The sequence below is a fragment of the Papio anubis genome, chromosome 2 (assembly GCF_008728515.1).
Source record: "Papio anubis isolate 15944 chromosome 2, Panubis1.0, whole genome shotgun sequence".
NCBI classification, from domain to species: Eukaryota; Metazoa; Chordata; class Mammalia; order Primates; family Cercopithecidae; genus Papio; species Papio anubis.
This window is the reverse complement of record NC_044977.1, coordinates 155,711,627-155,730,912: the sequence shown is the minus strand read 5'-3', so window position 1 is coordinate 155,730,912 and position 19,286 is coordinate 155,711,627. Positions and strand designations below refer to the sequence as shown.

Below are 19,286 nucleotides of genomic sequence, written 5' to 3'. Positions count from 1 at the left end.
CAATTTTGGGAGGCCCTTCCAGGCTGTGTCCTTCCAGCTATTAATGAGGTTCTGTTTCAGAGCAGACTATATTACACGGTGTTATTAATAAATCTGGCGAGTGGTTATAAGGGTGTGTGTATTGGAATAATCCACTAAGCTGTACATTGGTTTTATATGGCTGTCTATATTTGTATTTTATTTAACAATAACAGTTAACAGTAAGTTAAAAATAAATATCACTTCTTTCAAAATTCACACAACTTCTTGGGCTGAGTGAAATGTGGCGCAGGTGCAGGACTCTGGGAAGACAGGAGTGCCAGGGAGTGTCTGGTCAGCAGCGCGCTGCCCTCAAGGGGCCTCCTTGAAGGCCCCTTAAAGAGGGCAACACAACTGATGACGATACCAATAACAACGATGACAATATTGACAATGATAATAACAGTAATAAATCCGAGCAAGAGACTCGAATCTGTCAAATAGCAGTGACCACCACGAATCGCGTCGGAGACTGCCCTGGCCGAGGCCACAGCGGCTCTCGCGGCGCCCCTGGAGGCCCCCTTCCTGCCTTGGCCAGAGGGGCGGGGCGGAGGTTGGGGGCGGGGCCGGACCGTGGGCGGGGCCAGGCGCGCGGGCGGGGCTCCGGGCAGGCCGCAGAGGGTGGGGCAGAGGAGGAGGAGGAGGGGGAGGTGGGGGCCTGCGGGTGGCTGGGCGGGGCGCGCTCGGGCCTCCTCTTTTCACGCGCCGCATTCGTAGCCCCAGAGTCCGCGCCGCGGGGAGGCTTGGAGGCAAGCGCTGCCCGCGAGCCGAGGCAGCCGCCGGAGGAGGAGCTGCGGGCAACGAGGTAGGCGCGGGGACACCGGCCGCGCGGCCTGGAGCCTTCAGCCCCCTCGTCCCGGCCAGAGGGGGTGGCGAGGCTGGGGGGCGGCGCGCGGCGGCCGTGGCGGGCGGGGCCGGGACCTGGGGGCGGGGACCGGCCTGGCCAGAGGGGCCACACGGAGCTGACTGGGCTGTGGAAGTCGGAATTCCAGGCGGTGCGGTGCCTCCGCGCAGCCGGCTGGTCCCGGGACACGGCAGCCCGGGAGGTGTGGAAACTGCCTGCCCCGGGGGCGCCCGCGGAGGAGGGTAGGCGGGGGCGGCCTGGGCCCTCCCACTTTTCAGGGCTCCTGGGCCAGTTCGCCCGCACAGCCCTCGGGAACTTGTTAACAGGAAAGCCTGGCAGAGAAACAAATGCCAGCGTTTTGGAAGAACTGAGAGTCACGTCGTTAGGCACTGAGGCTTTCTTTTCCTTCCCCGCCCCCTGCCCAACCTCGGCCCGACTTGGCCAAAGAAGGATGTGTCACCAGCTCTGGGCCGCGGGCGGGATTCCCGGCCAGCCAGCAGCCGGGGTACCTGAAACAAAGGTAAACGGAGGCCGGGCGGTCCCTGGCCCTGCACCGCGGCCGCGCTGGAGCGCCTCAGTGGGTCTTTCCCGCCGCGACCCCGCCGCCGCCGCGGAGGGGCGTTCTCCTGGGGGACCTCTCGATGGAAACCAGCTGGCCAGGCTTGGAGTTGATGTTGCATCCGAACTCTGTTGTGCTCACGTTATTCCCAGTCCTCCCACTCTGGTAAAGCTTAAGGAAATTTTATCCAGTCTTGGTGGTCAGCAAATGTAGGGGAAGACAAATTATTGTTTGTGAATTATAAGGTATTTTCTAATTAGGAAATGACCTGAAAACATTAAATTCTTAACACGTAAGCAAAAAAAGAGTAATTCCTTCCAACATCTGAGGAAGTGTTACTCCTCAAATCTTCATTTATGTACAAAACATCCCCCACACCTTTGGTGCCAGGCATTTTTCTTTGTTCTTCCTTAGTCTCAGGCCTTAGTTTCTTGTAAACAGAGAACCCAGCGCCTAGACCCTAAGAATTGCCATACTAGGTCAGAGCATGGGCGTCCAGTTCAGTAGGCAGCCGGCTTGTGTTGTAGTAAAACAGTTTTGTTTTGTTTTTTTCTTGGTGATTTTGTTAAAAATTATCTCAGTTTCTTTCAGTAGTATCCATGAAAGCCTTTTAAAAAATTTCTAAGCCACTGCTAATTTACACACACAATTTATTTACTTTTATTGCATCCAAATGGCCCTTGTATCACCTCTGGCAGAAGAACTTAATGGCGTGAGATACTTGTGGAAAAAAAACTTAGATCTTTTATACAATCTAGGAGCTCAGAAATCTAGGAGATTTCTAGGAGAACGGGGAAACAGATCAAAAAGGTTTTTTAAAAACAAAGCTTTGGGAAAGTGTTACTGGGGCCAATCTGGCTGTGGGGTTCAAAAATATCTTTATCCACTGACAACTTGAACATTGAGCAGTTAAAGATTTATTTGTACTCATAAGTATTTGCATATCTTAAAATGTAGCTTAACGTTCTGGAGAGTGAAGGGCCTGAGTTTATCTTGGGCTGAGTTAATTTGGCTTTAATGTTCAGCTGAAACCGGCTACTCTGAGAGAATGGAAGTTTTGTTTCAGCGAGAAAGGAGAAAAGGAGGTGAATAATTTTGGAGTATGGGGTGCTTGAGGGGGGCACCTGTTCAAATCATAACTTTGCTTTTAAACTCTTCAGAGACTCCTCATTGCGTCTGACAAACATAGTACCCACTGATCTGGCCCTTGTTACCTTTCAACACACAACTGAAGCTTTACCTCTGCCCTGAAGCTTTGCTTGACACCCCCCATCCCCCCAAAATCACCATTTTTAAAAATCACCACCCTCAGAAGTGCAGTTGACAGCTGTTTTGAGTGTTATCGTCCTCTGAGTTACAGATTCTCATTTGTAGTTCTGTTGACATTTTAGGCCAGGTAATTTCTAGTTGTGGAGGGCTATCATGTGCAGCATAGGATGTTTAGCAGCATTTCTAACCTCTGCTGAGGAATGGATACCAGTAGCACTCTACACACACAGTTGTGAAAATCAAAAATGCTCTGGACATCGCAAATGTCCCCCAGGAGGACCAAAATCACCCTTAGTTGAGAACTCCTGTTGTGAGCAGACTGCTGCCTTAGCACTAGTGACGCAGCATTGTCCTCTTTTGCTTAGGTGTTTACTATACTAAGCTTGAGGGCGGGAACAGTTACTCATTTATTTAACAGATTTCTGAAGGCCTGTTTTGCCAACTGGACACTAGGTTAGGTATGGAAATAAATTAGTAAAAGCAACTCTGCATGCCTGGACCTTATAGTCTAAAGAGGGTGACAGATGTATAAATATACATTTATCTCATTACAATTGTGTTAATTTCTGGGAGAAGTACAGGCAGGTCTGAGTGCATAAAACAGATGTCCTGATGTAGTTTGGAAACTGGGGAGAGTTTCCATGGGGAAGTGACCTTTGAGGTGGACGGTGAAGGATAAACAGGAGTTACTAGGTGAAGCTCACAGGAACAATATTCCAGGCAGAAGGAACAGATGTGAATACCTTGAGGAAGAAAGGAACAGGGCCGCTTTTCGGAACCTAGAAGCCAGAAACACGGAGAGTGATGACACAAAATGAAGCTAGGAAAATAGGTAAAGGCTGTCCACTAGCAGTGGTTCTCAGTCCAGCCTTCTCATCAGAACCACCAGAACTTAAACAAGATGGATGCCTGGGCCCTCCTCCATGCCTGTTAAATCAGAGCATTTTTGGTGGGTTCTGCTCCCTCCCCCAGCCACCATTTTCCCTGTCTTCCAAAGGAATAACCACTGTTACTAGTTTTGTATATCATTATAGACATTTGTTGTGGGCATTCAAGGAAATGCATATCTTTCCTCTTAGTGTGTTACACAAATGATAGCATACTGTACACTCTGTTTTCTTAATGTCTTGGGAATCTTTCCACTTCAGTATATACTTTCCTTATTTTTTTTAATGATTGTACAGTATTTCACTGTATGGATAGACCACAGATTATTTAACCATTCCCCCACTGACAGACATTTAGATTGTTTCCAGTAATTTACCATGAACAGTACTGTGAATATGCCATTTCATATGTGTATAAATATAGGCTAATTCCTAGAAATGGAATTGTTGGGTCAAATACACAAACACATATATTTACAAAAGTATATATTTATGTAATGTGTGTATATGTGTATACATTTGTAATTATTGGTGATTATAAAAGATCATTCTGGTCATATTAGAATGGTTTGGAAGGAAACAAGATTGAGTGTGGGAGATAGCTGTCCCTAATTAAGGTTACTGTGGGTAACATAGGAGAGAAAATGTGGTGACTGAGAGAAAAGAATGGTCATATTGGAGATGAAGAGAAGTACATGTATTCATGAGATATATTTAGGAGGCGTAATTGATAGCATTTGGTGGTTGATATGGTACAGGGTTGAGAGGGAGAAATGAGATCCTAAGATGACTCCCAGGGTTCTAGCTTGCCCAACCAGTGAATGGTGGTGGTGTTACCTGAAATAAAGAACATTTAAGGATAAATAGTTTTGAGATGAGTTTAAATCACAGTTTACATTGGGACTGCTGAGATTTTTTTTCAAGTGAGAGGTCACGTAAGCATTTGGCAATTCTAATTCAGAGCCATGAGCAAAGGGCTAAACTGGAGGCACAAATTTTTAGGTGTAAATTGAAGGCTGTGGACGAAATAATCTGGGGCAGTGGTTGCAAAGCAGTAGTCCACAGCTGAATCTGACTCACAGATGTTTTCCCCATACAGTGGTTTTGTTATTGTTTAATTTTGAATTAGTTGCCAATATTTTAAAATCTGAAGATTTCTCATGAAGAAAATCCAGATTTGGGGTTTCTCTTTAAAAATGAGAAAATGTAGCACTACTGAGTTGGTTTTCCAATATGGCAGCAATAATTGGAGCTAAGTCACAGATGATCGCAGCTCTTCTGTTTCACTACGGAGCCCACCATTCCCTGAAATTATGCCTGGCCCACTTTGCTCATTTGTTTGTCTGACTGTAGGCTTTTGAGCATGTGATCCCTGGTCTGGGAAGAGAACATAGAACAGTGTTCTCATCTAGGTTGCACATTGGAATTACTGAATGATTAAAAAATACTAATGCTGTGGTCCACCTAAGAAATTTCTTTTTCTGTTTACTTGATCTGATTTGCAGCCTTGGACGAATCTAAGGTGATTTCACTTAGCAGTGGAAGTTGAGAACCACTGACAGGTTAAGAAAAGAGGGCTCAGGCCCAGCATTTTGAAGTTTAGTAGAGGAGGGTAGCCCAGGAAGAGGATGAGAAGTGGCCACAGAGGTACAGTGGAATGACACCTTGCTCAGAATTAAAGTGTGCAAACTTAACTGAATGCACTTTACTATGTTTTTGATTAAATGAGAGAGAGACAAGTTTTCTTTACTTGTGTACAGGTGTGCAATATTTAACGGGCCATTTAAAGGATTTTCAAGAGTAAGCAATATTTGGTTTTTGTCTTAGCTGTTTCCTTCACAATCTAATTCTAGTTTAAGATACATCATAAAAGGTAGGAGAAGACTGCTTCAAATAGAGTGGTGTCATCAAGTAAAGATGTGGACCAAAAATGATCTGTTGAATTTAGCAAGATGGAGCCTTTGACCTCAGCTTTAGATTGGAAGAGGCAGAAACCAAAATGAAGTAGGTAAAAAGTAAGGAAATGGGAGTGTCAAGTGTTGGAAATTCCTTTGAGAAGCTTGCCCAAAAAGAGGAAGTAGTGAGGGAGGATGATGTGTCTTACATGCCTACATGGTAGGTGTTAGTCTGTTGGTTACTCAAACATTTATCCTAACTTTTTAGGGATGTAGGTCAATGGTGTCTGATTACCCATCTCCCACATTCTTAGGGGGTCTTGTTTTGGAGACTACTTTTTACTAAGAAATTTTGCCAGGACTCTTGAGGCTTCTGAAGGGGCTGACTCAGATGTTGGTGATTAGGCCACAAGTTTCTTTCTCAACTGGAAAGTGGTAGAGCTCCTAAAGGCCAGCAGTGATCTGGGCTTCAGTGACCCTGACATCATCCTCCCATTGAACTGATGAACAAAGACTATATTGTTGGTATGCTGAAAATGGAATACTTGGCTATGTTAGGGAATGTGTATCTAACTGTGAGATTCCCAGGAATAGTTTTTGCAGCTGTATTTTTTCCAGTTAACTTGATATTGTAGCTTGATTTTCCAGGTGCATGCGTGTAAAAACTCTCGTACTTTGAAGTATTTATCATTGATGGTACCTGAGGAATATGGATGTAAATTAGAAATGTAGGCCCTCATTGAGCTAGAAAGAAGAAAGCACTGAGCAGACTGATTTCCAAAAAGTTATGTGAAGGCTTCTACCTTGAAGACTTGGGGTTAGAGTGACTATTTAGGATGGATTGTAATGCAAAGGGTTACAACCAGTTTGTCTTTTGTCCATTTCTGCCATATTGGCAACCTTAACCTGGCAGAGAGGCTTTTAAGGTCAATTTTGTGCTTCATATTTCTAAGAGTTGTAGCCTGCCAACAGAACAGAAAATATAAGGGGTGGAAACGCCAAGAATTACCGGTGAAGAATGGTTTTGATTAATTGAAGGCATAATCCCCATTGCTATACTCTTTTGAAAACAGGAATATCGTCTTGTGAGGGAGCAGATTTCATAGCTGTCACTGGTTTATCAGTTAGGTGGATGATGGTTAACTTCTGTGTAAAGGATGACTGTGACATGGAGGCAGAACTTGGTCCAAGATGGTTTGTAATGGGAGTCCATTATAAGAAAATTTTATTTAAAAACTTGCATATGCATGGACAGCTGTGGAAATTCCATCATCACAAATATGGTTAGGTACTATGCCTGGATGGCAGTATATAGAGGCAAAGTCCATTACCAAGGTGGTCCAGAGCTCCTTTGGTTTGTGGAGGAAACAGGATGGCTGAGTGGGGAGAGGACTTGGAGTTAGTTCCTTAGTACAGTGCCTGGATTTGTCAAGCGTGAATTGTGTGGGTTTTTTTTAATTGAGGTAAAATTAACCATTTTAAAGTGTACAAATCAGTTACTTTAATACGTACATTCACAATGTTGCGCAGCCATCACCACTATCTAATTCTGGAACATTCTCATCACCCCAAAAGGAAACCCTGTACCCATTAAGCAGTCACTCGCCATTCCCCTTTACCGCTACCATTTGGCACCCGCCAGTTTGCTTTCTGTCTGTATGGATTTGCCTGTTCTGAAGATTTCATGTAAATGGAATCATACAATATGTAACTTTTTGTGCCTGGCTTCTTTCATTCAGCACAATGTATATGAGGTTCACTCAGGTTGTAGCATGTATCAGTACTTCATTCCTTTCTTTGGCTGAATAATATTCCATTGTATGGCTATACTATGTTTTGTTTATCAGGTGATGTTTAGGTTGTTTACACCTTTTGGCTCTTATAAATAGTACTGCTAAGAGCATTCTTTTACAAGTTTTTGTTTAAATACCTGTTTTCAATTCTTTTGTGCATCTATCTAGGAATAGAATTACTGGATTATGTAGTAATTTAAAAAGTTTTTGAGGAACTCCCAGACTGTTTTCCACAGATGCTGCACACTTTTACATTTCTTCCAGCAATTTTTGAGAATTCTAGTTTCTCCACATCCTCACCAACACTTGTTGTTTTCTGGTTATAGCCATCCTAGTGGGTGTGAAGTAGTGCCTCATTGTGGTTTTTATTTGTATTTCCCTAACGACTAGTGATGTTGAGCATCTTTTCATGTATTGGCCATTTGTGTATCTTTGGAGAAATGTCTGTTCAAGTCTTTTATCCATTTTTTAATTGGATTGTCTTTTGTTGTTGAGTTTAAGAGTTCTTTACATATTCTGGATACAAATCAGGTTTATGATTTGCAAATATTTCCTCTCTTACTATGTGCTGTTTTTTCACTTTCTTGTTAGTGTTCTTTGCACAGAAAATTTTAATTCTTGTGAAGTTGAATTTGTTTTTTCTTTGATTGTGTATGCTTTTGGCATTATATCTGAGAATCTATCACCAAATCCAAGGTCCTGCCAGTTTACCCCTGTGTTTTCTGCTGGGAGTATATAGTTTTAGTTCTTAACATTTAGCTATTTGATGGATTTTGAGTTAATTATTGTATGTGAGGTAAGGATTCAACTTCATTCTTTTGCATGTGAATATCCAGTTATCCCAGCATAATTTGTTGAAAGAGCTGTGTGATTTTATGCAAGTCTGAGACTTATTTGTAAAATGAAAGTGATAAAAACACTTGCCTCACAAAGTTGTTGTAAGATAAGTAGGAGAGGATATATGTGTTACCGCTTTGAAAAGTATATATCATTAAACAAATACTCATGATTATTATTGGCATGCCACATAGAGCTTTCATTTGGTCAAGGCCCCATAGATTGACGTCCTTCAGAGACCACCAGACGTCTTCCCTCTTAGTGCATAGTGAATCACGACGTGACTAGAGGACTGATATCCATGTTGTATCCCTAGGTCCAAAGTCACAGGGCCCCAGATGCAAGAGGTAGTTGGAGAGATTGCAGCTGTCCAGAATTGAAAGTATATTTTCTTGTAGGGCATGTGTTTGTTGAATTCTGTTGCTATTCCTCTGAAATTGAGGAATGTCTATTCTAGGTGTTTAAAGGCCCTAAAGAGTTTTCAGGCATAGTAGGAAATTAAAAGGCAGTTTCTTCTGATTGGACCAAGAATCCTCATGTTTCGCTCTATCAGCTTTTAAACTTCTAGAACTAAGACTGTTTCAATGGCTAGTGATCTCACTTAGTTCAGTCAACAAATATTTATTAATTTATCACTATGTGCCAGGCATTGTTGTAGATACCGGAGATACAGTGCCTTTTAATACAAGACCAAACTCTCTTGACTTTGCATTCCTCTCTTAATGTTTTCTACAGTTATCTAACTCACTGACTCCAGTTCCTTTTCCACCAGTCTCTCAAGTCCACATTAATCAGGCCCCTTCCCCCACTGAAGCACTCTTGTCAAGATCACCACTGCCCTTCATGTTGCTAGCTCTAGTGAATCAGTTCTCAGTCTTCCTCTTACTTGACCTTTCAGCAGCATTTTACACAGTTGATTATTCCTCTTTCTTTGAAACGCTTCCTTCACTTAGCTTTGCTGCATTCTCTGCATTTCCCTCTCACCTTTTTGGAGGTTTCGTCTTTTTGCTAGTTCCTTATGATCTTCCTGACCCCTGAAAGTTGGAGCAATGCAAGGCTCATTAATACTCCATTCTTCCTTATTGATTCTTACTTCCTTGGCATTTCAGTCAGTCTCATGAGTTTAAATACCATCTATACAATGACAACTACATCCTGACTACCAAATGTATATCTCCAAGTTAGGAAATAACTTGCAGTAATGTCTTTTCCTTGCTTGTGTCCTTCTCTGACTGCCTATTCCCAACACAGCAGCCAGAGGAATCTTGTTAAAAGTAAGTTATCCACTCAGAGGCTTTACGCTTTCCTACAAGGCCCTTATGTAATCTGAACTCCTCTTTGTCTTTCTGACCTCATCTCTTACTACTCTTCCCTGTGCTTGCTTTGTCCCAGTCAAAAAGGGGACTTTTTTCTTCTTCCAACAAGCCAAGTATGTTCCTTCCACAGGACCTTTGTTTCCCCTAATAAAGCCTCCTCCCTCATTCTCTATCTCCCTTCCCTATCAAACTCAGCTTCTCAGCACTTTGGGGTAAGAGGGAAGAGTATTCCTCTCACCCCAACCACCTAGACTGAGCGCTAAGGCTATCCCCTTCCTCTTGTTTGTTTATTCGTCTTACACTTTCATTTGAACAGAGTTCCTCCAGTTGAAAAAGCAGCTTGAAAACTGCTTCTCTGTGAGATTAGAAATAAAAAGCAGAGATTAGTGGTTGTGAATGGAGATGTCATTGAGGGCTTAGGAATCCTAGCAAGGGCCACTTATCCCTTCCATTTTGTAGATCATAGGCGTATTTCCTATTTTACAGCCTTGGGTATTGGGCCCTAGAATACTGCTGTTGTGAGTACTGATGTGCTTCTACCAATGCCGAGTCTTCCATCAAGCACTGTGGCCCAGTTGTTAGCATTTTGTCTTCTCATCTTGGCAATGTTGGTATTCTTCTAGTAGAAGGTAGAGACCCCTTTCCCATGGTGGGCCCTCCTCGATGAGAGAAAGCTCGCTGGATGCTGGCAGCAGTATTGAGATCCAAGTATTAAAGGCAATTGAGGATTCTTTGTAATGGAGAGTGTGTTGATACTACTGAGAAATGCCCCAGGCCTTAAAAGGGCAAATAGGCCACAGCTAGTGACAGTCTATCTAGATAGCAAGTTCAGACACTTCATCAGGGGCAGTGTTTCTCAGCCTGTCTGCAAATCTACAGGCCTTTATGTGGGCACTCTGGTGGGTTCATGTTATTAAAATCTGGAATGGTGTCTGTTCTGATTTGTTGTTTTAGAAGAAAAGGTATTATTTCTAAGAATTTTTAGCCAAACAAGTTTTATATAAATAATACAGTCTCTTTGCTTTCCTTTTCCTAGATGAGCTGATTTCCTAGGTGATAAACAAGTAGATAAATTAATATAATTTCAGATAGTAGTAATAGTGCTATGAAGAAAATAAAGTGGAGGGCTTTTCCCCTAATGATAAACCCTTGGGTTGTTTCCAGTTTTTCCTTGTTTTAAACATTACTGCAATGAACATCCTGGTACTTGTGCAAATGTGTGAATGTTTATATTGCATAGATTCTGAAAAGTGGAATTGCTGAGTCATATAATCATATAGCTAAAATTTTATTAAAAAACTGCCAAATTGGTCCCCAAGATATCTGTGTTAATATTACATATATAAGATATATGATATGTAATCTAATTAAAAGCACTAATAATATTGAATACATTCTCTTTGTAAGAGTCATTAACCTACTGTTAGGCTAAAAATCTTCATACCCTCACCAATTTGTGAATTTTTGCCTCTCTTAAAAGTTGTACAAAGTAGTATTTCCTTGTTTTAATTTTTGTCTCCCTGGGGCTGGATGTCTTCTTTTAAGTTTTTGATTATTTGTATTTATTTTTCTGTCTGTTGGGTTGCATAGCAGAGACTGCTGGTTACATCCTATGATCCATTCTTTCTTCATCTTTGGTAATAGGAACCCCAGCTTTTAGCCAGGACCCAATGGGAGTGCCCAACTAGAACACTTGACCTCCTTGGAGCTAAGTATAACCATGTAAGTTTTAGCTAGTGATATATAAGCAGCAAGAGTTAGGTATGAAGTCTCCTTAATATGAGAAAGCCCTCCTTTCTTCATCCCTTTATGAGTCTTATGTGTTGGAACACAGATGTAATGACTGGAGCACTAATGGCCGTCCTAGACCATCAGGACCATCATGGTAGGTCAGTGAGCCAAAAAGGCTTGAGCATTTGGCAGAGTTGCTGCACTAAGAGGGAAGACTTTCTTCTGCATGGGAGGGAAATTTAACTTGTATTTTGTTTAAGCACTCTTATATTGCATTTTTCTAGAATATACAACATAACAGGTGCTAGCCTTTTCTTGTTTATTTATGTTGTAGATAAATAAACTTAGATAAATAAACTCTAGATAAACTTACATAAATAAACTCTACATACTCATTTTTATTATAAAGATGGCATATTTCCTCCAACCTGTTGGAGTCGTTTCCCTTTGTGGTATCTTTTGTTAAATAATAGTTTTTAATTTTGATGGCATATTTCGCTATCTTTGCCTTATATGGCGTTTGATTTTACTTACTTTTTTAATACTTCTTTTCTGCCCTAAAGATACACATAGAATCTTACTTTTTAATACTATTTTTAAAATTTAGATATTTAAGTTCATCTGGAATTTATTTTTGTGAATAGTGTGAGGGAAGAATCTTGTTCAGTTGGCCATTCATTTGGAATAATAATTTTAATAGGTGGCATGTCAAATTATCAGTTTCTAAATTCTCATATGTGCGTAGTTGGTTTTAGGACTCTGGTCCCATTGATCGTTGTTTCTACACCGTTAATACATTTTAAATTGCAATAGTTAGATAATATTTTTTCTTGGTAAGGCAAGGTCCTCCTCCATTCTATTTAAAAAGTTAAATGTATTTAAAATTAAATATTAAATAACTATAGCAGAATATTTGTAAAACATATGTATAAGGTGTAAAGCATAGCAATACAGTGAACTCTTGTTACCACTCAGTGTAAGGAAAGAACATTACCATTCCCTTTGTCCTCCCACTCCAAAGTGGTCTTGACTCTTCTGGCACATTTTCTAATTGATGTGAAATTTTCTAATTAGATTATAAATTGCTCTTAGAATCAATTTATATCATTGATATTAATAGTTCTGTGTCAATAAAATATTTAAATATTTTTCCACTTAAAGATAACAATTTGAGTGGTGTGATGCAAACATACAGTCGTTAGAAGGTATTGGTTGAATGTGGTCACGATCTCTAATCATTGTTTATTGTCTGCTTTGGTGGTTTTTAACCATTACACTGTTTTTAATTGTTCTTAGTTGCATTTGTGGTTTAATTTGTACTCATAATGGACTGTTGGTTAAAGATGGAGCATGTGTGCAACACATGTCAAAATATAAGTTAAAGAGCATAAAAAATATAATTCTGTTAAATTATTTTAAGATGCTCTTTATTAAATACATAAGTTGTATTCATCTGATCAGAATTCTTTTTTTTTTTTTGAGAGAAAGTCTCACTGTCTTGTCCAGGCTGGAGTACAGTGGTGCAATCTCAGCTCACTGCAACCTTCGCCTCCCGGGCTCAAGCGATTCTCCAGCCTTGGCCTCCCGAGTAGCTGGGACTATAAGTATGAGCCACCAATGCCCGGCTAATTTTTGTATTTTTGTAGAGACAGGGTTTCGCCATGTTGCCCAGGCTGGTCTTGAACTCCTAAGCTAAAAGCTATCCACCTGCCTCATCCTCCCAAAGTGCTGGGATTACAGGTGTGAGCCACCACACCTGGCTGATTAGCATTCTTATAAAACATCAAAATATATCTAATATTTTTTAAACTGTATGATTAAAGGAAGCCAGGCGAAGGGTGTTTCTGTACTATCTTTGCAACTTTTCTGGAAACTTAGTTATTTCACAATAAAAAGTTTTAAAAAATCATTATAAAGATAGAAACATCAGCCAGGCATGCCTTATATTTAAAGTTATACATTTAGTTACATATGCTTGTAATTGGCAATTACTATTCCTATTCTTAAGCCTGTTCTAGAGAAAATAATTTCAGATTGGTGCACCAAATACAAATAGTAAGGTAAAGGTACTGTGTTGAATCTCCTGAAAGACAGCATAGGCCTAATCAAATTAAGAGACTTTAATTTCTAAAATGAATTGCCAAATGGAAGACCCCATGTGGTATTAAATAATTAGGAAGTGGTTTTCTTGAAAAATAATTCATTTTTACCTTTCTGTATGATTGGTGTTGTGGACAACTGGATTTTTTTTTTTTTTTTTTTTGTAATTAATTGTACTCTTTAGGTAGTTAAAATTCTGAAAAAGAAAAATGTAAACACTTGAAAATGTGAAGAAAACATATGGGTGATTCTGTCCAATTTGGCTTTTCATTTATTGGTAATAAAAATCTACAATGTGTTACAAAGAAATTCTCTCAAAGAACGGTATGAAACCATTTCTCCTACTTTGACATTTAAAAACTAAACCCCCAAATTATCAAAATAAGCAGCTGATCTTTATAAGCTCAAAAATGTAAGTATCAGGTTATAGATGCAGTTTGTTATTTTGGATGCTATAATACAAACTAATTTTTAATCTACATTTCAATATACACTTGGAGCTTATCTTCTCATCAACCTGATTTTCTTTACATGGCAAAAGAGTTCATCTACTGTAATAGAAGTCAGAATTTGTCCTTAAATATTATCAGTATTATTAAAGATTATACCACATAAACTTTATAATACAATCTTTAATGATATGCTGATTTAAGATAAAATATTTTTACCTGAAATTGCTTTATCATATGTCATAAAATTTTTTTTAATGATTTAAAAAATTCCTAAGTAAGTTTGCAGTATTACTTTTAAAATATTTATTTGGCCGGGCACGGTGGCTCATGCCTGTAATCCCAACACTTTGGGAGGCTGAGTCAGGTGGATCACCTGAGGTCAGGAGTTCAAGACCAGCCTGGCCAACATGGTGAAACCCCATCTCTACTAAAAATACAAAAATTAGCCGGGTGTGATGGCACGCACCTGCAATCCCAGCTACTCAGGAGGCTGAGGTAGGAGAATCACTGGAACCCGGGAGGCGGAGGTTGCAGTGAACCGAGATCGCACCACTGCACTCCAGTGACAGGAGACTCCATCTCAAAAAAAAAAAAAAAAAAAGATTTATTTGTCAAATAAAAGGTTGAGAAACATTGATCTGCATTAAAGGCCTGACCACTGAAATTGTACTGATTGATGTCCGATTGGATCTGGATCCAGATTGGGCAGCCTGGAAAAGACATACCATTATCAGAGTGTGAGAACACGATGTGTCATATGATGGGTCCCTTTGAAGTACATAGCATTGCTGCTTATTTTAAAAGGGTAACAAGTTTCCCCTCTATCAATCCATGTTGTTGCTTTGTTTGTAAAAGTGGGCACATGGGCACATATATTGCTCATCCTGCCATCATTATAATAAAAGATTAGAATGTCCAAAACATACTTGGCAGACAAAAAAAATATAGTCAGTATCCAGTACATATGGTAAGGGTTTTTTGGCTGCAGATGAAATGAAGAGAGACAAACCAAGAGAGGGAAGGAGGTAGAATATTATGATAGCAAGAGCTGAAAGAAAAATAGAGTATCAATGAAGATATATATTTGTATGTTGCAGAAATTGATTGGTTTTAAGGAATAAACATCCACTTAAGTAAATTCACTATAAGTAAAATATTGTTTATAGTTAAAATACACAGGGAACACTTAGTTCATTCCAGTTTTATTAAGTACAGCCAGCCTTCATGGAAAATGAACATGCCTCTCTTTCTCTCTGTATTATATCTGCTCTGTTTTCTTAACACCAGTGTCTCCTGCCATGTTGCTCCTCATGAATGCCCCAAAACAGTGGCCTCAGGCACAAAATGATAGGACCTTTAAGACTCAGAGCTCTCAGCTAATTGACAGTGTTTCAGTGCTTCAATTCCAAGTCCCCAGGACAGAAAATATAATTGGTCTGCCTTGAGTTAGTGTCCCAACCAAATTTTCCAGAGATTGGAAAGCGTGTGACAGATAGTTTCCCCATCTTGCCTGTGGACAAGGCGGGTCTCTAAAAAGTGGGTATAAGTCAAGAGGAAATGAATGAAATATCTTGTTCAGTACATAAGACAGAAGACTTGTTTGAAAAGAAGTTAATTGCTGCCCCAAGCCTTGGGGGATAAAAAAGCATAAAATGTGCACATACCCCTTCCAAAAAAAAAAAAAGTTGGTAAGTATATAATAGGAAAGGAAGGTTAAGTTAGTTTATAACATGAACTACTTTTGCCCTGGGCAGCTTTATTGCCCCAGTAAAATTTATAGATGATTCTCACCCAACAGGAACGAGGGCTTTTAGGAGGTGAGATGAAGTCGATGACTGGAACTTTAAGTATATAACCAAAAATTTCCATAAGATGGACTCCTATACATTGGTATAGACTATCTTGGGCCAAAATCTGTTTCCCCTTAAGAGCCAGTCGCCATCATGATAAAGCCTGTTTAGGCTGATGCCAAATCAACCTGGTGATTTCCCTGAAGTTCCAGTCAGGTCAGCTAGCTTGGTAACCACTGATGTTCAGATGTCTTAGTTTTCCCACACCCACGTAGTGGAGTTTGGTTTGTCTTGAGCCATTCCTGCATAGCACAGGTGAGTGGTAGCAGGGCATTTACAAGGAGGAGCACCACCAGGTGTAGGTGTACTGAATGACAGTGGTAACATCAGAAGCTCTTAATGGTTTCCAGTCATCAGTACATGTATATCACTTTGCCTAAAGGACCAAGGCCTGGTTGACAGAATGTTCTAAAATGTTTGGATAACCAGATGCCTATACAGGAATGTGTTCTCTGGGGATTTGGACATAGGCTCTTTAAGTTTGGTGATCATGGTGATGTGGGTCCACCTTACTGGTGAGCCAGACGACTATTCAATAAGTAGACTTGTGTGAATTAACTTGCTTAGCTGTAGTAGATTCATAATTGAGCATCTTGTTGGCAGTCTTTCTCGGTTTGTATGTTGGGGAGTTGTGCTGGGTCTTGGAGCTGTAGCGGATTGTCTTCTGTACTTTGCCTCTCAGTATTAGAGGATTTGGGATGGGGGCCAGGGTTGCTGGTCTTAGGTTCAAAGCAAATGCTATATTTTTTCATCAGGTAAAATGCCAAATGAAGCTGAGCAACTCTCAGAAATGGCCAGGAAGGCCACTTTATCCTAGATGGAGCCAGTTAGCCCTTCCCTAAAACTGATTACAAAAAGTGACCTTTTTTTCTAGTGTAGGTCTTGACCAAGGAAACAGAAATGGTGGTATATTAGCAATTTGCCTTCCTCCTTTCTTCCTTCTCTTCCTTCATTGAGTGCTTATATATGCTAGGCACTGTTTTAGTGTTAGGATGCAGTGGTGACCACGGCAAGCAAAATCCTTGCCTTTGGAGTGTACGTTCTATTGCAGGGATAAAGACAAAGACAGTAAACGTGTAAACAGTAAATAAATCCAAAAAAACTCATAAGTTTTATAAAGACATTAAACTACATAATAGGGCAGAGAGTAATGAGAAGGGGCTGGGGTCAAGGGAGAGGAAGAGGCCATTTGAAGAACTGAAAGAAGGCCAAAGGAGAATAGTACAAGATGAGGTCAGGGAGGTGATTAGTAGACTGAGCTATTACAGGCCATGGGAGAGGAGTTTAGACTTTGTTCAAAATCTTTTTAAACAGGAAAGCAATTCACTCTGATTTGTATTACTCTGGTTGTGCTGCTTGCAGAATGACTGGAGTTTGAAGAGGCAAGAGTGGAAGCAGGGACACCAGTTACAAGTCCATGACAGTACTTCAGGTGAGAGAGGATGATGGTTGGGATCATGATTCCCACAGTGGAAATTAGAAGTGGTCAAAATGAAAAGATATTTTTGAGATAGGGTTGACAGGTCTTACTGAATGAGTTTATATGCTGAGTCTGGGCTGGAAATAATGGCAGTTGGCCATTCCACTTTTATGAACTTGCAAACAAGTTCACAGCAAGACACCTGTAAAAAGTTCTGTTTCGCAATAATGTACTACAGTTGTGCATCTACTGGGTCATCGGGTTCTTTGTCTGTATAATGGGTAATTAATAACAAATTCTTGTTGGGCCTCATCTGTAAAATACAGGGATTCCTGCAGTCCCACATGTAGGATGTCAGCTGAATGAAGAACTTTGAAAGTGTCTCAGGTTCTCATTATACCCTTCAGGGCACTTGAGGCTGAATGGCGGTCAAAGGTTGGTGAAGCAGGGTGGGTTCCTGTCCTGACCCTAGAGTTGGACCTGTCAGCTCAGCCTGACATACCACATATATGACCAGGAAATAAAAAGCAAATAATGAACAACATTGCTGGCTCTCTTATAGCAGATGACTCTATTTATTCTCAACCCTCCCACTCTCAAATTCCTGACTCTGTGGTCAACCTCTGTACCCCTTCTGGTCTTTTGGTTTGGACTCCCCTTTGGATTCTTGAAGTTGAATCTTGCTCTTAGTTCTGCTTTCCCATCTGATCTCAGTATCATCTTCCCCAACTCCAGCCACCCCTGCAACACATACATACACACACCCCTTTCATAATATTGAATGAAAAATGTCCTGCTGAAATTGCGACCACAGAACTCCACTAGAGGTGGTAATTCAGACTTGTGTCCTATGGGTGGTTTTGCTTAGTTACGTGGTACTATTGAGCCCACAGGATCGTAACTTTTTACCTGCATTTGTCTTATAGATGGATGCGTACCTCATGCACTCTTCCAATTGGCAAGCTTAGTGCAAAAATGAACTAATAACGTTAGATGTGATAAGATTTTATAGTCTTGGTTGGTTAAATACAGGGCATCAGTGGGGTCAAGAAATAAGATACCAAAGCCATATCCTGGGCAGGAGCTAAGCAATGGGTTCTGTCAAGGGACACATGAGGACTGTGAAGGCTCAGCTCAAAGTAATCTGCATTTTCTTCTTACAGATATTTCCACTGGGCTTTTGTCCCATTTCTCTATCCCAGTTTAGTTTTGGGGTGTGCTTCACAGAATCTGACCATTTATCCATTAAGAAAATATTATTGAATTTATATTTTATGCTGTGTCCTGGCTATATGTTGGGGATATGAGGATGAGTAAATTGTGATGGTTTTCTGACTCATCTGTGTCTGCTTCCCTGATTCATCACACTGCCACCTGAATCCCATCATCCCCCTTCCTGAAAAACTAAAACTAAAACTAAAGTATTATAAATGCTTAGTACTAAAAAGACAAGACTTTGCAAATAAATGGAAATTATTTCAAAAAGTTTCTTCTCTTCAGGGCATTTTTGCTTTTCTATTTAAGTGTTTCCTCTAAATCAAATCCTATGTTTTACTCTTCTGTTAAGTTTCTTTAAATTGCTTTGTCTTGCCCTGATATTTGTGTTCTTCCACAATTAGAGCCTTCTGCATCTTCTGTTTGCCTCTTGTTGATTTAATCTCACAGGTCATTTTTTTTTAAGTCAAGTTTTATGCTTAGCCTTATGGCATGTTTTGTATGTAATTCTATTTCTGGATATGATGCCATTTGTGAACATGCTTTTAATTATGTCCAGTCAGTTATATTATTGAACAAGCTCATTGTTTTAATTATACTTACAAAGTCTGACAATATACTTATAGCCTAAAGTTCAGAGAGAGGTAGCACTTAACATTATTCATTGGTTTTTAAGAGTCACCTGTAAATTTTACTCCATTAACTTTATCTGTTATGACTTTCTTTTTATAGTTATTTTATGTGTCACAGTTTATTAGTTTTCAAACTTTTTGAAAAACAAAATTGGAATTTAACAGAAATCTACCTTTTTGTTCATCCTATCCAGGTTACTATAACAACTTCAGTATTCTATAGATTTTCTCTCCCTCCTTCCCCTTCTAACTACCCTTCCTTTCCCTTCCTTCTCTTTCCTTCTTTTCTTTCCTATTTTGAGAGTTCCTTCCCTAGGAGTTGAGAAATCTGGAATTGTAGCAGGGATTTAGGAACTGACTACCCCAGCTCCTTTAGCCTTAATATAGACAGAGTATAGGACATAGTATAGGACAAAAGAGCTTTGATCTTACAGAAACCTGGACTTAAATCACAGTTCTACTTTCTGA

General features: G+C 40.1%; 1 protein-coding gene across 5 annotated transcripts in view; it reads left to right on the top strand.

Annotated features, from left to right (window-relative positions):
- The first annotated feature begins 648 nt into the window (after positions 1-648).
- PPP2R3A (protein phosphatase 2 regulatory subunit B''alpha) overlaps positions 649-19,286 on the top strand; it is a 190,483-nt gene continuing 171,845 nt past the window's right edge. For 2 of the 5 annotated variants that reach the window (XM_017955869.3, XM_009201674.4), the window contains exon 1: positions 710-823. The gene's annotated coding sequence lies outside the window, so the exon portion shown is untranslated. Of the gene's footprint in view, positions 824-1,006; positions 1,383-1,466; positions 1,587-19,286 lie in introns of those variants that run through there. The other 3 variants (XM_003895077.3, XM_017955870.3, XM_017955871.3) reach the window with 3 other exon arrangements.